The 19,244-nt window shown below is 35.9% G+C and overlaps 1 protein-coding gene across 9 annotated transcripts in view; it reads right to left on the bottom strand.

The window, feature by feature from the left end:
• Window positions 1-19,244, bottom strand: part of LOC129764465 (prominin-like protein) — a 142,711-nt gene that overhangs the window by 81,250 nt on the left and 42,217 nt on the right. For 2 of the 9 annotated variants that reach the window (XM_055763563.1, XM_055763564.1), the window contains one exon: window positions 14,301-14,435. The exons of the other annotated variants lie outside the window; for them this stretch is intronic. The gene's annotated coding sequence lies outside the window, so the exon portion shown is untranslated. The remainder of the gene's footprint in view (window positions 1-14,300; window positions 14,436-19,244) is intronic. 9 annotated transcript variants of the gene reach the window in all.

The raw sequence follows: 19,244 nt of genomic DNA, 5'->3' as shown, positions 1-19,244 counted from the left end.
CGAGCGTTGAAACGACAGTTTTTCTATTCGTATGTCCCAAACGTAAAAGTTTACTACTTCATAAACTGAAATTCTGACAATCAACAGAGTAAGCTGACCAATTAACTTTACTGAATTCGTACAAACATGCAAATTTTAAACTATCCCGTTTCATTAGCCAGACGCTGAGAGTGCCATCGCCTTTACGAATAGCTCTTCCCCAATGTCTACTCGTAGAGAGAGTTTGTTTTGCGATGATAAAGTTCATCTAGCTAGCGAACCAGCATTACGAACCGAACCAACGGCTAGGCTAGAGACGTGTCCAGAATAGAGACGATAAATTACGACCGATTTGATTTCTTCATTTCAAAACACACAGAGACAAATTGTCGAATTACTGAAACGCCATACACACCAGACCTAGAATTTGCAAATTGATGAGGATGCCGCAAATTGGTGCTAATTAAGTGCGTCCTCCCCGTCCACTCCGGCATCTTCGGCCACTCTTCTCCTATCGGGGTTGTGTTAAAATGTGTGATTATTTTTTAGCACAACCACGAAAATTATGATTCACGAGCAAAGTGAAACCCTTCCACTCACTCGCTGGTGTCCGTGGCGGTGGTAGTGAAAGCGAAGTTCAGCGGGTCTCACTCCGGTCGGCGGTCGGCGAAATTTATTTACATCAACGCACCGCCCCGCGCCCCGCCGCCAGTGTCTGTATTGTATGAATCATTCCTTTCAAATGTTTCAACCAAGCGCCGAAGGAATTGGAAATTAACCTAAAACCAGTTCAGCTGTGCAAAGAAGTAAGAAAAAAACATACGGGAAATGTCACTCTGCATTGGTGCATGGTGAACGATGTTTTTTTTATTTTTCTACTGCGTGCGTAACTATGGTATATTCTGTCTACATGTTGGTTATTTTTTCTCCAGATTGTTATCTATTAACCTCTGAAACAAACAACCATGTTTTAAATTACTAACGAGGGAATCCTTTTCAGCCACTTTTCAGCTGTGCGCACCCACTGTTCCTGGGCATGTCATTGTCTTCAACTTTCGCTAACACGTGCAACGGTGATCGATCCTTGTGTGCTTCGCTTTAAATTGTATGTTTTCTGTAGTTTCTCACATTTTTTTTTTCGTTCGCAAAGGTTGCAGCGACCGTTTCTAATTGACGGAAACTTAGTCATAACATTGAACCCGAAAATGAATCTCTCATGCGTTCGTTCTACACGTCGTCGTCCAAGCGAATTGCATTCCCGACACGTTTGGAATGAGATTTTTTTAGGCTCCGACAAAAATCTAATCCTCTGCTTCGTGTCATTTCGTTGGTACATCATGGTTAAGGATTTTGACGTCGACGAGGGCGACGAGTGAGACATATCTAAGCCCTGTCGGGTCGTCTCGTAATTAACGTTTTTCCCCTTCTGCTTCCTCATTTTTCATGTTTCTGTGGAAATTGAACTGCTGCACAGAATGAAACAAGAAGTGAATATGCTCGTGCGACCCGAGTCAACAATTGTCTATGTTTCAAATCTATGAACCATGAAGCCTATCTCCACGCTCTTCGACGTTTCATGCAATTTTAAGACATTTGGCATCAACATTTTTTTTTTCCAAAACACCGATTACTCCCCCCTTGGGTGATTTTTCGATTTCAAAAAAACTCAAACTTTGACCGCTTTGCGCCACTCTCCCTTAAGTCCGATTGAGCTGATATTTGGCATAGGGTGTTTTTTCGGGGTGGTAAATATTTTGTATAGGGTAACTTTTTGAAATTTTAGGGTAGATTTTTTCCCATACATTCATTGGCACCCTAATGTCCCCTCTTGATAGTATCTCTACTGGAAAATACCAAACACAATAAATTTTTTCTCAGAATCATAAACCATAGAATGATTATTATGTCAATATTTGTTCGGCCAGAACAAGATATGTGTAGTAACTATTTATGTGTTTTTGGTATTCACCATCGTCATGTTATATAAACAATTTAAAAGGAACCGGATTTGTTCATACTTGAAGGGATATTTGTTCTCGAATTCACAATAATTAGATATATAATTAAACGAAGTTAATAACTAGCAGTTTTCAAGTTTTTTTTTTTAATTAATCCGATTATTTTTACAGGCTCAGTTACATAAGTTTAATGGAGCCAAACTCTTAACTATATTTCAGCTAGCATATATCAACATGTTGTTTCCTTAATTCTATGGTTAATGAAATAGGAAACCGATTACTCGCGGTCGACTCGAGTTTAGAAGGGTGACACATTTTCATTAGGAAAAGGATGGGATGTAAGGAGATGTGTGTTTACACTCGCACTCACATTCACATTCACATTCTCATTCACACTGACACTCCACACTCAATTCTTAAAACTATCCTTACATTTAATATGTGTTTACAATTTAACTTATTCTAATGTTAGTAGGAAGGGAACCGATAGCGAAGGACGAAAAGGAGGGGAAAAGGATGTATGAACAATCACACTCGAAGATCGATAGCTTTAAAGAAAACATATATTTGGGACATCTAATCAAGGTCTAACCGAGCCAACACATCTCTCACCGGCATCATGGGCTGCCTTCCTCGGGCCCGAAGGGTGAATACTAAATTCGATCTGGCGACAAGATACAACTCGCACGACCAAACAACGTGTTCGATGTCGTGGTAACCATGGCCACAACTGCAGAGATTGCTGTCGGCAAGATTAAAACGAAAAAGCAGCGCGTATAACGAACAGTGATTGGACATGAGTCGGGAGAAGGTGCGAATAAAGTCCCGACTCAAGTCCAGACTTTTGAACCACGAATAATTGAGTGGAGCCACCGGCCCAATTCATCTTCGTTCCATTTGCGTTGCCAGTTAACGATGGTATTTTTACGAACTAAAGAATAAAATTCATTGAAGGCGATTTGACGCTGATAAATTTCGCCTTCAATTGCACCTACCTTTGCTAATGAGTCAGCCCTCTCATTACCCGGAATTGAGCAATGTGAAGGGACCCAGACAAAGGTAATGACATAACAGCGTCTGGATAAAGCACTCAAAATTTCTCGTATTCTCTCAAGGAAGTATGGCGAGTGCTTTTCTGGCTTCACTGAACGGATAGCTTCGACAGAGCTAAGACTATCCGTTACAATGTAATAGTGTTCAACAGGTCGTGAGGCGACGCTGTCCAGCGCCCAGTATATCGCTGCCAATTCAGCAATATATACCGAGCAAGGATTCTGAAGACTGTGTGAGGTGCTAAAAAATACGTTGAACACTCCAAATCCTGTGGACTCATTCATAGAGGACCCATCAGTAAAGTACACAATTCACAATTGACACGCCCATACTTTGCTTCGAAAATCGTAGGAACGATCCCCGATCGATGATAATCTGGAATTCCATGGATATCCTGCTTCATGGACAGATCAAAATGCACGGAGGAATTGATGTAGTCAGGGAAACAAACACGGTTGGGAATATACGAAGAAAGATCAACCTGTATGGAGACGAATTCATGATATGAGCTCATGAATCCAGAATGAAAATTTAGCTCGATCAGCTGCTCAAAATTTCCGATCACCAATGGGTTCATAACCTTACACCGGACGAGGAACCGAAGAGATAATAAATTGAAGCGATCTTTTAGTGGGAGTACGCCTGCCAAAACCTCGAGGCTCATGGTATGCGTTGAGGGCATACATCCCAACGCAATACGGAGACAAAGATACTGAATTCGCTCGAGTTTAATGAGGTGTGTTTTGGCAGCTGATTGAAAACAGAAACTGCCATACTCCATCACTGAGAGAATAGTTGTTCGATACAACATTATAAGATCTTCGGGATGGGCTCCCCACCAGGTGCCGGTAATTGTACGGAGAAAGTTTATTCTTTGTTGACATTTTTTACTCAGATACCTAATATGGGCCCCCCAAGTACATTTGGAGTCGAACCAGACCCCAAGATACTTGAATGACATAGAATGAGTGATCGGTTTACCCAAAAGTTGAAGCTTTGGTTTTGCTGGTCTATGCTTCCTAGAAAAAACCACCATCTCTGTTTTCTCCGTGGAGAATTCGATCCCTAGCCCAATGGTCCAGGTTGAAAAATTGTTCAAAGTATCTTGTAAGGGTCCTTGCAGGTCGGATTCGTTTGATCCTACGACAGACACCACTCCATCATCTGCAAGTTCTCTTAGGCTGCAATTTTGTGTAAGGCAATTGTCGATGTCGCTTACATAGAAGTTGTTCAAAAGGGGGCTTAAACATGAGCCCTGGGGGAATCCCATGTAGGAGACCCGACTTACTGTCGAATCCCCGTGAGAAAAATTCAAATGTTTCTCACAAAGCAAGTTATATAACATATTATTCAATAGAGGCGACAGACCCCGAGAGTGTAATTTGTCTGACAGGCCCTCTATTGAAACTGAATCAAAGGCCCCCTTTATGTCCAAGAATACTGAAGCAATTTGTTTTTTTTCGGCGTAAGCCATTTGAATTTCTGAAGAAAGCGACGCAAGACAATCATTTGTCCCCTTGCCCCTGCGGAACCCATATTGTGTATCTGAGAGTAGGCCATTCGTTTCAACCCATCGATCAAGGCGAAACAAGATCATTTTCTCCAACAATTTCCGTATACAAGACAACATTGCTATTGGGCGGCACGAATTGAAGTCGGACGCGGGTTTTCCGGGTTTTTAAATAGCTATAACTCGTACTTGTCTCCAATCATCTGGAACAATATTATGTTCCAGAAACCGATTGAATAAATTCAACAAGCGATGTTTCGCCACATCAGGGAGGTTTTTCAACAAGTTGAATGTAATTCGATCCGATCCCGGAGCAGAATTGTTACATGAAAGGAGAGCAAGAGAGAATTCTACCATCGAAAACTCAGAATCAAGATCCCACCTATCCTGTGGTATATTTCGAACAATTTTTTGCACGGGAGCGGAATCGGGACAAACCTTTCGTGCAAAATTAAAAATCCATCGATGTGAATATTCTTCGCTTTCATTCGTTGAAGAGCGATTTCTCATGTTTCGAGCCACTTTCCATAATTTTTTCATTGACGTTTCTCGTGACAAACCACGAAATTTCGCTAAATACGTTTGAAAATTTTCAGGAGTTCCATGTTTCCGAAAAGCTTTAAATGCATTCGATTTTTCTATATAAAGCTTAGAACATTGGCTATCCCACCATAGATTGGGAGGCCTTCGGGAAATGGTGAACCTGGAATGGGTTTCGTTTGAACGCGAACTGCGCTGTCATAGATCAAACGAGAAAGGAAGTTATACTCTTCCAATGGAGGTAAACCATCTCTGGAATTGATGGCTAGAGCAATCGCGTCCGCATACTTTTTCCAGTCAATGTGTCTTGTGAGGTCATATGCCATGTTTATAGATTCAGAAGAATTCGACCCAATGGTGATGGAAATTTTGATTGGCAAGTGATCACTACCGTTGGGGTCCTGGATTACATTCCACTTGCAATCTAACGATAATGAATTCGAGCAAAGCGAGAGGTCAAGAGCACTTGGGTTAGCAGGAAGTTTAGGTACTCGTGTTGTTTCCCCAGTGTTCAAAACGGTCATATTGAAGCTGTTACAAAGGTCATATATCATTGATGAACGATTATCGTCGTACTGTTCCCCCCAGGCACTTCCGTGAGAATTGAAGTCTCCCAAGATCAATCGTGGCTCAGGAAGGAGTGAGCACATGTCAACAAGTTGCTTGCGGCTAACCGCAGCTCTCGGAGGCCAATACAAGCTGACAATACAGAGGTCTTTGCCTCTGATGTTTGCATGACAAGCAACAGCTTCAATCCCTCTAATAGGTGGAAGGTCAATTCGAAAAAATGAGTGGCACTTATTGATCCCCAATAGCACCCCTCCGTATCTGTCATCACGGTCCAAGCGTATAATATTGAAATCATGGAAAGAGATATCATCTCGCGAAGAAAGCCAAGTGTCGGACAGAGCAAAAACATCACAATTGAATTTATGAATTAAAAATTTGAATGTATCCAATTTAAGGATGAGACTACGACAATTCCACTGTAAAACAGTGATATCTCCGACCTCTCTGTTTAAATTAGACATCAAGAGAGATAATCATTGCAAGAAATTTTCAAGTTGATCTAATACATTTGTTATTGATATTTTTTCTTTAACATGTTCTCCATAGAATTACCAAAATGTAGCGTATTTTTTAAGTAGGTACAATTCACATACAGAAGTGGACTGATATGGAGTGAGTTATCAGTTAGTAACCAGATAGTAGTGCCCTATCGTCCAACCAACACATACTGATCCATATTACCTCATATTCGGCACTGCATTACTCATATGCGACATCGAGAGATTTTGAGGTAAACAATAACTATCAAATACTGACTTACAGACTAAGCGGCCCGACACTGGATTCGCACCCATACACTATAGTTGAGCAAACCAAGAACAAACTCGAAACTCAACTTCATGCCAATGTTCATGTCCAGAAAGTTCACACCTCGGGAATATTTTGGGAAAAGATATTTCCATTCACAACTTGGAAGAGACTTAAAACAACCTCAATAATCAATATAATGTATGCATATTGTGGATGAGCTATCTCTCAAGGGTAGGTATAGTTCAACTTTTATTTCTGTAAGTTAAATTAAAAACAAATTAAAAATCGGGTTTCTACCAGTGCCACTTTATCGATTCATTTTGTTTATTTAATTTTTTTTGACATATCTCCCCCTACCTTGAGTATCTCAAATATCATTAACATGGTACTTCGACCCACATGTTGCTTCGTATTAATATCGGCTGCTTTCTTATCTCTACATCATTCAATTTTGGGTCATCTTCACAGGCATCAGTTTTTCTATTTTCTCCCAAGCGCTATATGTATGTTTGTGCATCGATGTTTTTCTCTAGATCTCCTGTCTTCTAGGGTACATTTGATTTCAACAGGCCTACGATAAAATTATGTGCTCTTTTTCTACAATTTACAATTACCATCCAAGCATGTAACTTTGTTGTGTTGAAATAGTCACTATTGGTGCAGTTTGTTTTTTTTTATTTGAAATTCCCAAGAGATGCGTGCTTCTTGAACTTAAACCAGTTTGATTTTTTGTAATGTCTAACTACCGTCAACTTTCTTTAAGAACAAACTCTGTGACAATTTATTTTCATGCAAAAAACTGACAATTGGTCATTGAAATTTAAAAAAAGACTACTTTTTTGAAAGGGTCAAAGTTGTATCTCTTAAATTTCTATAAGCTCAACTCAAACTATTTTATAAACTCAACTCAAAAATCATAAGACCTCAAAAAAGTTACGCGAAGAAGAAAATGTAGGGATTTATTTGAATTTTCATTAAAAAATACAAAAAAAAACAAAAATTTACACTGGAAAATGAATTATTTCAAAGTTAAAAATTCATTTTTCTCAAAAACGAATTTAAGCGTTTTTTTTAAATTCAGAAAAACTACATGAACATCACATACAATAACTATGTACGGTAACGTTATTGTATGTGATGCTCATGTAGTTTTTCTGAATTATTTTATTTGTAACTGTAAAAAAAATCTTGAGAAAAATTAATTTTTATTTTTTGCAGTGTAATTTTGATATTTTTAAATGAAAGCTTTAAAAATTTTCTACATTCTTATATTGACCAAAGCTTTTAAACACTAAAATTTTTGGGTTAGAATTTCCTTTAAAACAGTCACAAAAAACTCATAACAAAACATAATATATAAAATAACAAAAAAATCATTTGTGAATACAAAGTATTAACAAAATAACAAAAAAATCATTTGTGAATTTCATATTTTTTGTATTTCTAAATTTTTGGAAAAAATTGGAATTTTGGAATTTCGAAAATTACCCTATGCAAGATTTCAGCTCAATCGTATTTAAGGGAGAGTGACGTAAAGGGGTCAAAGTTTGAGTTTTTTTGAAAATCGAAAAATCACCCAAATGGGGAGTAAAGGAAATCGGGGTTTTCGATTTTTTTTATGCCAAATGTCCTAAAATTGCATAAAAAATTGCGTTGAGATCTATCTCGAATTTTTTTTTGTCAAAAATCGACACTCTGGGACTTAGTTTTGTTCGGTATACGAGACGAAAAGTATGGTTTTTGATACCAATAAAAATTGGTATCTCGATTTTTCGTTCGGAAGTTGGGTAATTTTTCGAATTTCAAAAAACTCAAACTTGGTCACTTTGCGCCACTCTCTCTCTCTCTCTCTCTCTCTCTCTCTCTCTCTCTCTCTCTTTACGTGTTTTTTATATGTGTGTTTTTTCAGAATTTTTCGAGCATTGCATTACAAGGTACACAAACATTATCTTCATTTTGAGATCCAGTAGGGGAGAGGGAGGTAATTTGACCCGTTGTAATCAAGGTAGCGTCACCTACTTTTTACTGAAGATGCATCATAACAAGGCCAAACTTTGTACTCGGTAACTCTGTCGAAAACGTTATCACAAAAAAAGTGAAAAATAAAAATGAGGAAAATCGTGATTTTGTTATTTCTTTCCGTTTTTTCAAATTTCATTGTCTACTTTTTAACTAGAAAAGTTAAAATTTCAAAATAATTTTATACAATTTTATACAAGGTACTCTATTGTACATAATCTGTTTGTTTCCTGCGAGTTTCAATCATGATTTTTTCAGCTAAATTGTTTTTATTGAAAAAGTCGCTTGGGGCAAGTTGGCGAACTGCAACATTATGTTAATTTTTGGTTTTTTATTGCAGATGGTTAAAACTTAGAACAGTTTGGAGAATGTTATGAAAGCTATAGAAGAAGGTTTGTCTGTTCTGGGTGCTTCAAAACAGTTCGGTGTGCCAGAACCAACTTTGAGACGCTATCGACGAAAATATCCAGACATGGAGGTTAGATTTTCAATTCAACATTTGCGTTTTCATATTCTTTATGCAAGAAATATTAAATCTGTATCAATTTCAGGATACGTCGTCCAATAAAGGCCGCTTTAAAGCCACATTCAGGTCCAGCTTCGAAGAATTGCCTATTCGTTTGCGGTTAAAAATGGCATAGAGCACCCTTTCAAAGGAACATGCGCTGGACGGACATGGGTTGAAATGTTTATGAAGGCTCATAAGCTATCTTTGAGAAAGCCAGGAAATACCTCAGCGGCTCGATTAATGGCGTTCAATAAAGAAAATTGTGACTTATTTTTTCGATCTTTGGGAGATATACGAGCTCAGTATCGTTTTCCTGCGTGTGACATTTACAGTGTTGATGAAAACGGCATTTCCACTGGTCCAACCAAGGATAAATAAATAATTGTTATTAAATTTTATTGATTTTTAAGTGACCAAACCATATTCGCCAACTTGCCTCCAGGCATTCGCCATCTTACCTCCACGTGGAGGCAAGATGGCGAATTCGACGCTTTTTGCGCAAAGCTTTTGAGTGGACAAGTTTTTTAGTTTTTTTTTGCCCATCCAAAAGATAATATGATATAAAACACTTCAGGCTATACGAATCAGCATCAACATTAAAAAAAATAATTCCAAGATCCAGTTTGACGTCGCCAACCCTCTCCCCTACTGCTCCAAGTCTTATTGAAATGTACTGATACACTTTTTATATGGTTTTGTTTCAAATTTTTGAGATTATTGTGCGGTACAAAAAAAATTCGCTCTGTTGTGGTTTGAAAGTTTTGATATCCAGTACTACTCTAATTTTTCTTAAAATGTATTCGTACGTGCTTCATTTATCTTTGTGACTTTTTTAAATTTTTCGAAAGCACAGCGCGATACAAACAAATATTTTATATTTTGTTATGTTTCTAAATTTTGATAAAAAAATATTTCGAACTTTTATTCAAACGTGTTCAAACATGTTTTTCATTAAATTGATATTTCTCTAAAAAAAATTAGTACATTGAGCAGTACAAACATATATTTTGCATTTCGACATTTTGATTTTTTTTCTTTTAAGGCTCAGTACCGCCTTAATTATTATTTAAATTTACCCATATTTGTTTCTATATGTGTGATTTTATTAGAATTAGAATTTCTAGTGAACTTGACGGTACAGAAATAATTTCATATTACTTAAGCATTCCGAAATTATGCTAGTTTTTTTTCTCAGTACTGATATAAAAGATTTTAATATTCCATTCGATTTTTGAATATTTTTTTAATTTTTTAACAGCGTATTCAAAATGTTATTTTTCTTAAATGGTTCACTCTTCCTCCAACAACTTTGTCAAACATCATATTTTAATCAGACATCTGAACTCGGAGTCACGATTTTTTAAAAGACGGATCAATGATTTTGAATACGTCCTTATAAAAAATCAGTCATGATTTAATTTGGTAATATGATAATGAAAATTGTGATTTTGGGTAGCTTCCATCATGTGTACCAAGTTTCAACAAAATCGAAGAGGGTCGTCAAAATGTGCTGTTTTCCCGCTGGAATTGCGTGGAATTGCTCTATATCAAATATGTTTTATATGTAATATGCTATACACACTGTTTGAATTTTAATTGATTAAAATTGTATCGATTTATTTCCATTATTGAAGTGACAAATCGGTCAAACAGTATCTTAATTTAATCCTCGGAAGGGGGAGGTTTAAAGGACGAACACGAAATTATTGCGACACCGAAAATGTCATGCCAATTTTCTTATAATGTTTAGAATCAAACCAAAATTTTAGGGTAGTTTTATACATATATTTACTTCAAAAATCAAAAGAAAAGTTAATCGATGGAGCCTCGAGTGTAAAATTGAACGCATTTTCGCTTGGTGCCCTCCATCAAAGTCTTTACAGTGTCATCTGGTACCAGTTTCTCAGTTTTTTTTTTCCATTTTCTTAACATGTCCTTCTCATCTTTGACTGTCTTCTTGCTCTTCCGAAGTTCCCGCTTCATTATTGCCCAGTACTGCTCCACCGGACACAGCTCCGAACAGTTTGGCGGGTTCATGTCCTTTGGAACAAAATGGACAGAATTGGCCTCATACCACTCCAGGACACTTTTAGAATAGTGGCATGATGCCAAATCTGGCCAAAATAGCGGAGCTTCGTCGTGCTGCTGCAAGAACGACAAAAGGCGCTTCTCGAGGCTCTCAGATTTATAGATCTCGCCATTTACTGTGCCCTTTGTTACGAAAGGCTCACTCCTCAGTCCGTCGGCTTTTATATACGTTTCGTCGTCCCTCACACAGCAGCATCTGTCAGCATCTTCTTGTAGAGCTTCCGTTCCCGAGTTTTAGCCGTCGATTGTTGCCGCTCATCGCGGTTTGGGAAGTTCTGTACCTTGTATGTATGTAGTCCAGCTCTCTTCTTTGCATTCTGGATGTAGCTCTGCGACATGCCGATCTTTTCAGCCAAATCACGGCTTGAGACGTTGGGATTTGATTTAATCATCCGCTTCACCTTTCCCTCCGTCTTCTTGTTCTCCGGTCCCGGTTTTCTTCCAACTCCTTTGCCGTGGTCCAACGTCAACCGCTCCTGGAACCCCTTCAACACTCTGGAGACGGTTGAATGGTGAATGTTCAACATTTTTCCCAACTGCCGGTGCGACAGGTCAGGAAATTCCAGGTTTTTGGAAAGAATTTGTTCTCTCGGCTCGCGTTGGTTCACCTCCATTTTCGTTGAATCGAAAAACACGACTTCGAGTTTGACAGCATGTTTGACACCAACATTTTGATTTTTTTAAACTTTGGCAAGCAATACAACTCTAATTTTAATTTTAATGTTTTCGTATGTATCTTTACATTTTTGATTTTTCCTGAATTTTGAGAGCACTGTGCGGAAATATGTTTATTGTTGTTTTATAATTTTGAAATTTGTTGGTTCTAGTACCCGTGTATGTTTTTGCATTTTTTTCCATTTTTCGATTTTAAGTATTTTTATTTGAATGTATTCGTACGTATTTTCGATGCGTGTGAATATTTCGGTGATTTTTCGTGGAGTCTTACGCGATGCGAAAAATATTTGTTTTTTTTTGGTATTCCAAAATTTCAAACCTTTTTTTTTAATTTGGGACTCAGTACTACTCTAAATTAAATGTGTTCGGACGTGTTTTTATATTTGTACATTTTTTGCAGACGATAAAAAATATTTTGACATTTTGAAAAAAGGCGCGCAATGCTCTAAAAGTCTTGAAAAACATGAAAATATAGAAAAAACCACTTATGAAAAAATTCAAATAAAAATTACAGTAGTACCGAATCTTGAATCTCGTGATTGAAAATTTTACACAGAGGTCATCCACTGATCAAAGTGTTATCTCAATAAATACTTAACCTAGTTCATTGGATTAAAAACAACACATATTCTTAAAAGCATTCGAAGGTTTTGCAATATACATGTTTTTTTCTTAGAGATAAAATATTCCTATTCATATTACAGCAATTCTCAATCACAACATTTTAAAACTAGATGAAAGTTATTTTTTTATTGTGAGAGTGATGCCCAACATATAAAAAATACATATATCGGCTTTTCGGAAGTTTTTCAATAATTTTAATTTAGCGAAAAAGAACACAGGACACTTTTTTTTTCGTAATTTTAATAGTAACTTGAATCACGAATATGATACAGGCAGTAAAAAGAATAGGAACAAAGATGCACAACACATACATAGAGCGGACTTCAGTAACCAACACCATAAAACAAAATCATACTGCCGATCGAGTCATAAGGTAACGGAACTTTATTTGCAGGTTAATTTTGACGGTGCAAATTTTGTTTTCGCCTTTTACGTATCTTTAAGTAAGTAAACATTTTTCAAGCGCAATGAATTTCCACAAAGAAACAGAATTCGTTGAAAAAATTTACCTTATCTTCCATGATAATCGTCCCTCATTGTCGTATTGGACGGACTGACGGACGAATCGTAAAATGAACAGACAATGAAATAATGTTTCTTTTGTGCATTGAAATCGTATTTGCTTTCGCACTGCAGGTGAAATCATAAAGTTTGAAGGACAATGACGGAGAAATATTTTTGGGATCCGTGAAAGGTGATATCAGCAAGTTTTTGTCAGAGATTTCGGCGTTCTCAGAAGCACACTGCATGACAAAAAAAAAACGATGAAATCGATTAGTACGTGTTATCCACTAAACCGGAATAAGTTCCTCAAATTAGCTCTGATCTAGCAGGTCGAATATTATCATGTATTTCTGTCAGAACATCAGATATGATATCATTCATATTACAATTCATGTTAGGGGTGTATTCGAGTGTATAGACACGATATTTGGACGTTATTTCGAGCTCAGAACAAAATGTATGATATTCTTTACAAATCTATTAATTCGTTGTTTGTATATCAAGCTTTTGAGAACACAAAAATCATAAAACAAAAAAAATTAATTAAAAATATTACAATGTAATTCATCCAGTTCGAATGTCTAGTCAACATCACTATTTTCCAACTACGAATTGCACAGACGAATTATCAAACGCCTTCATATTAAAAGAAAACATTTGGAACTGAAAGATAAAACAGCACTCCAGACATTTGAGACAGACGACTTAACAGCTTCAACGACAACACCCCAAAACCCCGTTTGACAGTCTGCTTCGGACCAAGACGGAGGCAGTGCAGTTATCGAGAACTTTCCAGACAGACTAACACCCCTCCACACAATGCAGACGTGCTTTGGTGAGAATTTGATGACGCGATGGCAGATGCATCTCGTCTGATAATTTCGTTCACTCTTGAAGCTCGCCATCATAATGCGAGCGCAAACTTTGGGTTCTTTGCGAACGCGCGGGTAAACAACGCCTGAGTGTGTCCCAAGTGTGCATTTCAATGGCACACTAAGCTCAACGTATATATTTGCCGCCACCAACCAAAGTCATAATATGTGTACAAATATCAAAAGAACTCGTCTCGTCGATAAAAACGGCACATTGCACCGCGCCGATAGTGATTGGATTGTTTAGAATAGCTCCGTGCCACATCTGTCAACAACAGCCGTATGATTATTAGTCATGCGTCCAGCGAAAATTGCAGACAGACAAACATACACAAACACACGAGAAGTAAACATTATTGCTGGCAGCAGTACAACAACGGCTTTGTTGGATAATAATAACTGGTCTTCCGCCCACTAACCTCCCGGTGGGACATGCATGGAAGCCGACGCTCGATTAATTAGTAAATTCCGTTCACCGGTGAGGGTTAGAAAGGCAATCAACTGTGTAATGGACTAGAGTACGGCACACTGGCGTTACCTTCTCGGCGTCTTAGTCGCGGGAACATACTTAGCGAATGCGATTTTTTCCGCGATTAGTGACCTGAATTAAATTGGCGAGTTCAGTTTTCCAACTGAATGATTATCCCTACCTCAAGAATATGGAACGAACTCCGGTAAAGGTAGAAGAGGTCATCAGCTGGATAATAGCAATCAAAAGTTCCGTTGCTCGCGGGTGAATGGCTCCCGTGAAAGCTCTACAATCTGCAAAATAGCGAAGAGCTCACCTGTAAAGAGAAAAATTGGAAAAATTATAATAGAACACTGAATATACACTATCAGTTTCTTGAAGGTATAAGCAAGAGATCAAAACGTTCCAAAGATATTTACAAGATTATTCCGATAAGTTTTTGTTATCGATCTGGGAATAAACAATAAAATTCGTGGGAGTTAAATTTCGGACATTCATATATTAGGATAGAAAGATTATTATAATGAGAGTTGCCAAATAATTTCGATAATTTCGATTTGCTGCTCAGCCAGGCCATGTGTCATCGACCGGAACAAATGGCAATCGGAGGGAGCGAAGTCTGGTGAATACGTAAAATTTCCCATTTAATGTTTTCCAGGTGTCAAAAACTACCAATTGAGGTCGAGCGTTGTCATGTTGCAGAATCACCTTGTCGTGTCTATCGGCGTATTGCGACCTCTTATCCCCCAGGGCTCGACTCAAACGCATCAATTGTTGTCAGTAAAGCTCTCCTGTGTTAGTTCGAGCTGATCCCACCAGATACAAAGCATAAGCTTGGAACCATGAATATTCGGGTTTGCGGTTGATGTTGATGGCTGGCCGGGCTTAACCCAAGCTGTCTTCGACAAAGTTGTTACATATGATGTAGAGCGCTCATTTTTAATGTTGTCAAAAATAGGGTGACCAAAATTTTTGATGAAATAAAACATTTAACTTTCGTATTTTTACAGGTAGAGGTAAACATATTTCGACAATGTTGTAGTCCCAGTTTTTTAAGTAAATTTGCAGAACAAAATTTTTTTCTATCTCTTAAAATAACCGATATAGCGCTTTTTTTCTAAATTGTCATCATGTACCATGAAAAAAACCGTTTTTTGCTCTCAAATTCTACATGCAAGCTGTCTTCTGAAGACTTTTGAAACTTGATAAGACAAACATTTTGCGATGCAGAACTTGTCAATATCTTAATCCTACTCAAAGTTAATGAACGTTTTTCACCCAAGTACTCATGATTTCAATTTTAATTTACTCAAATACAAAAAATAACATAGTTTTGAAATTATTACGCCGTTGACAGATGGATGCGAAGATGCTGTTTGAAAATCAGTACTATGCTGGTGGAATCGGTTCTGGTTCTGAAGCAACGGAGTGTCCTACAACAAATTCCAATGAATATTAGGAAAATTTAGGACAATACCTAAGGCATTACATAGGGTTTTTTGAAAATTGCCAAAATGGCGGCCATTTTAGTTAACATGAGTTATTTTTCATTAAAAGTCGTTGTTTCGAAGCTTATAAAAAATAAAAATCGAACAAAATTTAGTTGAGATATCAAAAAACGGCTATATAACGCTTTAGATAGCTCATTTTCACATTCTGATGATGAATTTCCGCCTAATCGGTCGAGTACATCCTGAGAAACCGATAACACCAGCTGAAATAAAATGGTTTCGAGAAAAAAACGCGTTCAAAAATTCGTACGGCAATGATATATTCCTTGAGTTGACCTCGTACTTTTGACTCTAACTTTCCAACGAAATCATATATCGGAATATATAGAAATGTTGTCCTAAAATGTTTATTTTAGGACAACATTTCTAAGAGCATAGGCTTCTCATAAGCATTAGCATTAGCATTGAGCAAGTTGCACAATATCGTAGGTGGTACGAATTCAGAACTGTTGAGTCAAAAACTAGCCCTCATCCGTTGCTGATGATTGGTAATATCTCTTAGATGAAGGCATGCTTTCTCCAACAGTTAAGAATTGTCCTGGCCACGTCCTTGCAACTGCTAAGGAAAGGGAAGGAATGTTAGTTCGACATTTACTTAAGAGAGATGCAGAGAACTCTACGACCTCTCATAAATGTCTCGGGAATTTAGGAATGTATTAGTAGGGGAGGTGAGCCATAGGATACACTCAGCCGGTGTTATTGGCGCATGTTAATATTACTATTGCTATTACTATTACTATTACTATTACTATTACTATTACTATTACTATTACTATTACTATTACTATTACTATTACTATTACTATTACTATTACTATTACTATTACTATTACTATTACTATTACTATTACTATTACTATTACTATTACTATTACTATTACTATTACTATTACTATTACTATTACTATTACTATTACTATTACTATTACTATTACTATTACTATTACTATTACTATTACTATTACTATTACTATTACTATTACTATTACTATTACTATTACTATTACTATTACTATTACTATTACTATTACTATTACTATTACTATTACTATTACTATTACTATTACTATTACTATTACTATTACTATTACTATTACTATTACTACAGTCAACTCTCTCTAGCTCGATATCCGAGGGACCGTCGAGTTAGGGAGGTATCGAGTTATGAAGTGGAGAATGCTTGTAAAATCAATCGAAGGTGCCATGAAATCCATCGAGCTACGGAAAATATCGAGCTACAGATCATCGAGTTTGGGAGAGTTGACTGTATTACTATTACTATTACTAGAAAATATGATACTAATTGTTATAAATGAACTTTAGCCTTCCAATTGCCGTCACGTTGATAGCTGTGGAAAAAGAATATGTTTATTAAAGTTTTAGATCTCTACATTTTTAGATTTTTAGATTTCTAGATTTTAAAATTTTTAGATATTTTGACTTTTTTAGATTTTTAGAGTTTTTGAATTTTTGATTTTTTCAATTTTGATTTCTAGATATTCGGATATTTGGATTTTTAGATTTTTAGATTATTAGATTTTTATTTTAGATAAATGAACTTCAGCCTTCCAATTGCCGTCACGTTGATAGCTGTGGAAAAAGAATATGTTTATTAAAGTTTTAGATCTCTACATTTTTAGATTTTTAAATTTTTAGATTTTTATATTTAGATTTTTGAATATTTGGATTTTAGATTTTTTGATTATTTGATTTCTATGTTTCTAGATTTTTAAATGTTTAGATATTTTGACTATTTTAGATTTTTAAATTTTTAGATTTTAGATGACCAGATTTTAAGATTTTTAGATTTCTATTTTTCTAAATTCTCAGATTTCTATATTTTAAATTTAACTATTACTATTACTATTACTATTACTATTACTATTACTATTACTATTACTATTACTATTACTATTACTATTACTATTACTATTACTATTACTATTACTATTACTATTACTATTACTATTACTATTACTATTACTATTACTATTACTATTACTATTACTATTACTATTACTATTACTATTACTATTACTATTACTATTACTATTACTATTACTATTACTATTACTATTACTATTACTATTACTATTACTATTACTATTACTATTACTATTACTATTACTATTACTATTACTATTACTATTACTATTACTATTACTACAGTCAACTCTCTCTAGCTCGATATCCGAGGGACCGTCGAGTTAGGGAGGTATCGAGTTATGAAGTGGAGAATGCTTGTAAAATCAATCGAAGGTGCCATGAAATCCATCGAGCTACGGAAAATATCGAGCTACAGATCATCGAGTTTGGGAGAGTTGACTGTATTACTATTACTATTACTAGAAAATATGATACTAATTGTTATAAATGAACTTTAGCCTTCCAATTGCCGTCACGTTGATAGCTGTGGAAAAAGAATATGTTTATTAAAGTTTTAGATCTCTACATTTTTAGATTTTTAGATTTCTAGATTTTAAAATTTTTAGATATTTTGACTTTTTTAGATTTTTAGAGTTTTTGAATTTTTGATTTTTTCAATTTTGATTTCTAGATATTCGGATATTTGGATTTTTAGATTTTTAGATTATTAGATTTTTATTTTAGATAAATGAACTTCAGCCTTCCAATTGCCGTCACGTTGATAGCTGTGGAAAAAGAATATGTTTATTAAAGTTTTAGATCTCTACATTTTTAGATTTTTATATTTAGATTTTTAAATATTTGGATTTTAGATTTTTTGATTATTTGATTTCTATGTTTCTAGATTTTTAAATGTTTAGATATTTTGACTATTTTAGATTTTTAAATTTTTAGATTTTAGATGACCAGATTTTAAGATTTTTAGATTTCTATTTTTCTAAATTCTCAGATTTCTATATTTTAAATTTTTTAAGATTTCTAGATTTTTAGATCTCTCGGTTTTTAGTTTTTTGGATGATTAGATTTTTAGAATTTCAGATTTCTAATTTTTGGGTTTTTAGACTGTTATATTTATATTTTTGCTTAGAACTTTGATCTCCGGGATCGACTCAACAATCGTTTCCGGAATAGCACCGACACCGAGATTGCTATATCGGTGAGTTGAAAAAACACGTTAGCAATCGCATCATCAGCGAGCAGGGAGAAGTCAAGGTAATCTTCTGTAGCATCCGATCTAAATAAATCAACATTCCAACTCTTTAGAAATGGATACAATTTAGTATGAAAAAAGCTGTATGTGTGTATGGTAAAAGAAAACTTAGCTGGCACTGCTGCATGTTCAGCCCATCCGTGTCGGTGATTCCTTCAATTGTGATAAACTCACTACGACGTAATAACTCCGCACTCGATGTATTAGACGAGGGCAAACAAACAGTTCGTCATGATGAAGTATGCCCGCGCCTGAGCGAGAGCGCACTATAATACAGAAACGAACATGCGACGAATTGAAAATGCAACAAAACGATCTCTTCACTACCACAAACGCGGTATAAAAATGGCTTCCCAGAAAACTTCACCAAGCCATCTCAAAAACATCTTCGAAGAATTGAAAATGTAACGGTTTCGAAATCACATGCACTATTTTTTGCCCATTCAAAATAAAATAATCAACACAGCACTAACGCGCA

This window comes from Toxorhynchites rutilus, chromosome 2, assembly GCF_029784135.1.
Source record: "Toxorhynchites rutilus septentrionalis strain SRP chromosome 2, ASM2978413v1, whole genome shotgun sequence".
NCBI lineage: Eukaryota > Metazoa > Arthropoda > Insecta > Diptera > Culicidae > Toxorhynchites > Toxorhynchites rutilus.
Note: the sequence above shows the minus strand (reverse complement) of the source record. Positions and strands in the feature narration are given on the sequence as shown.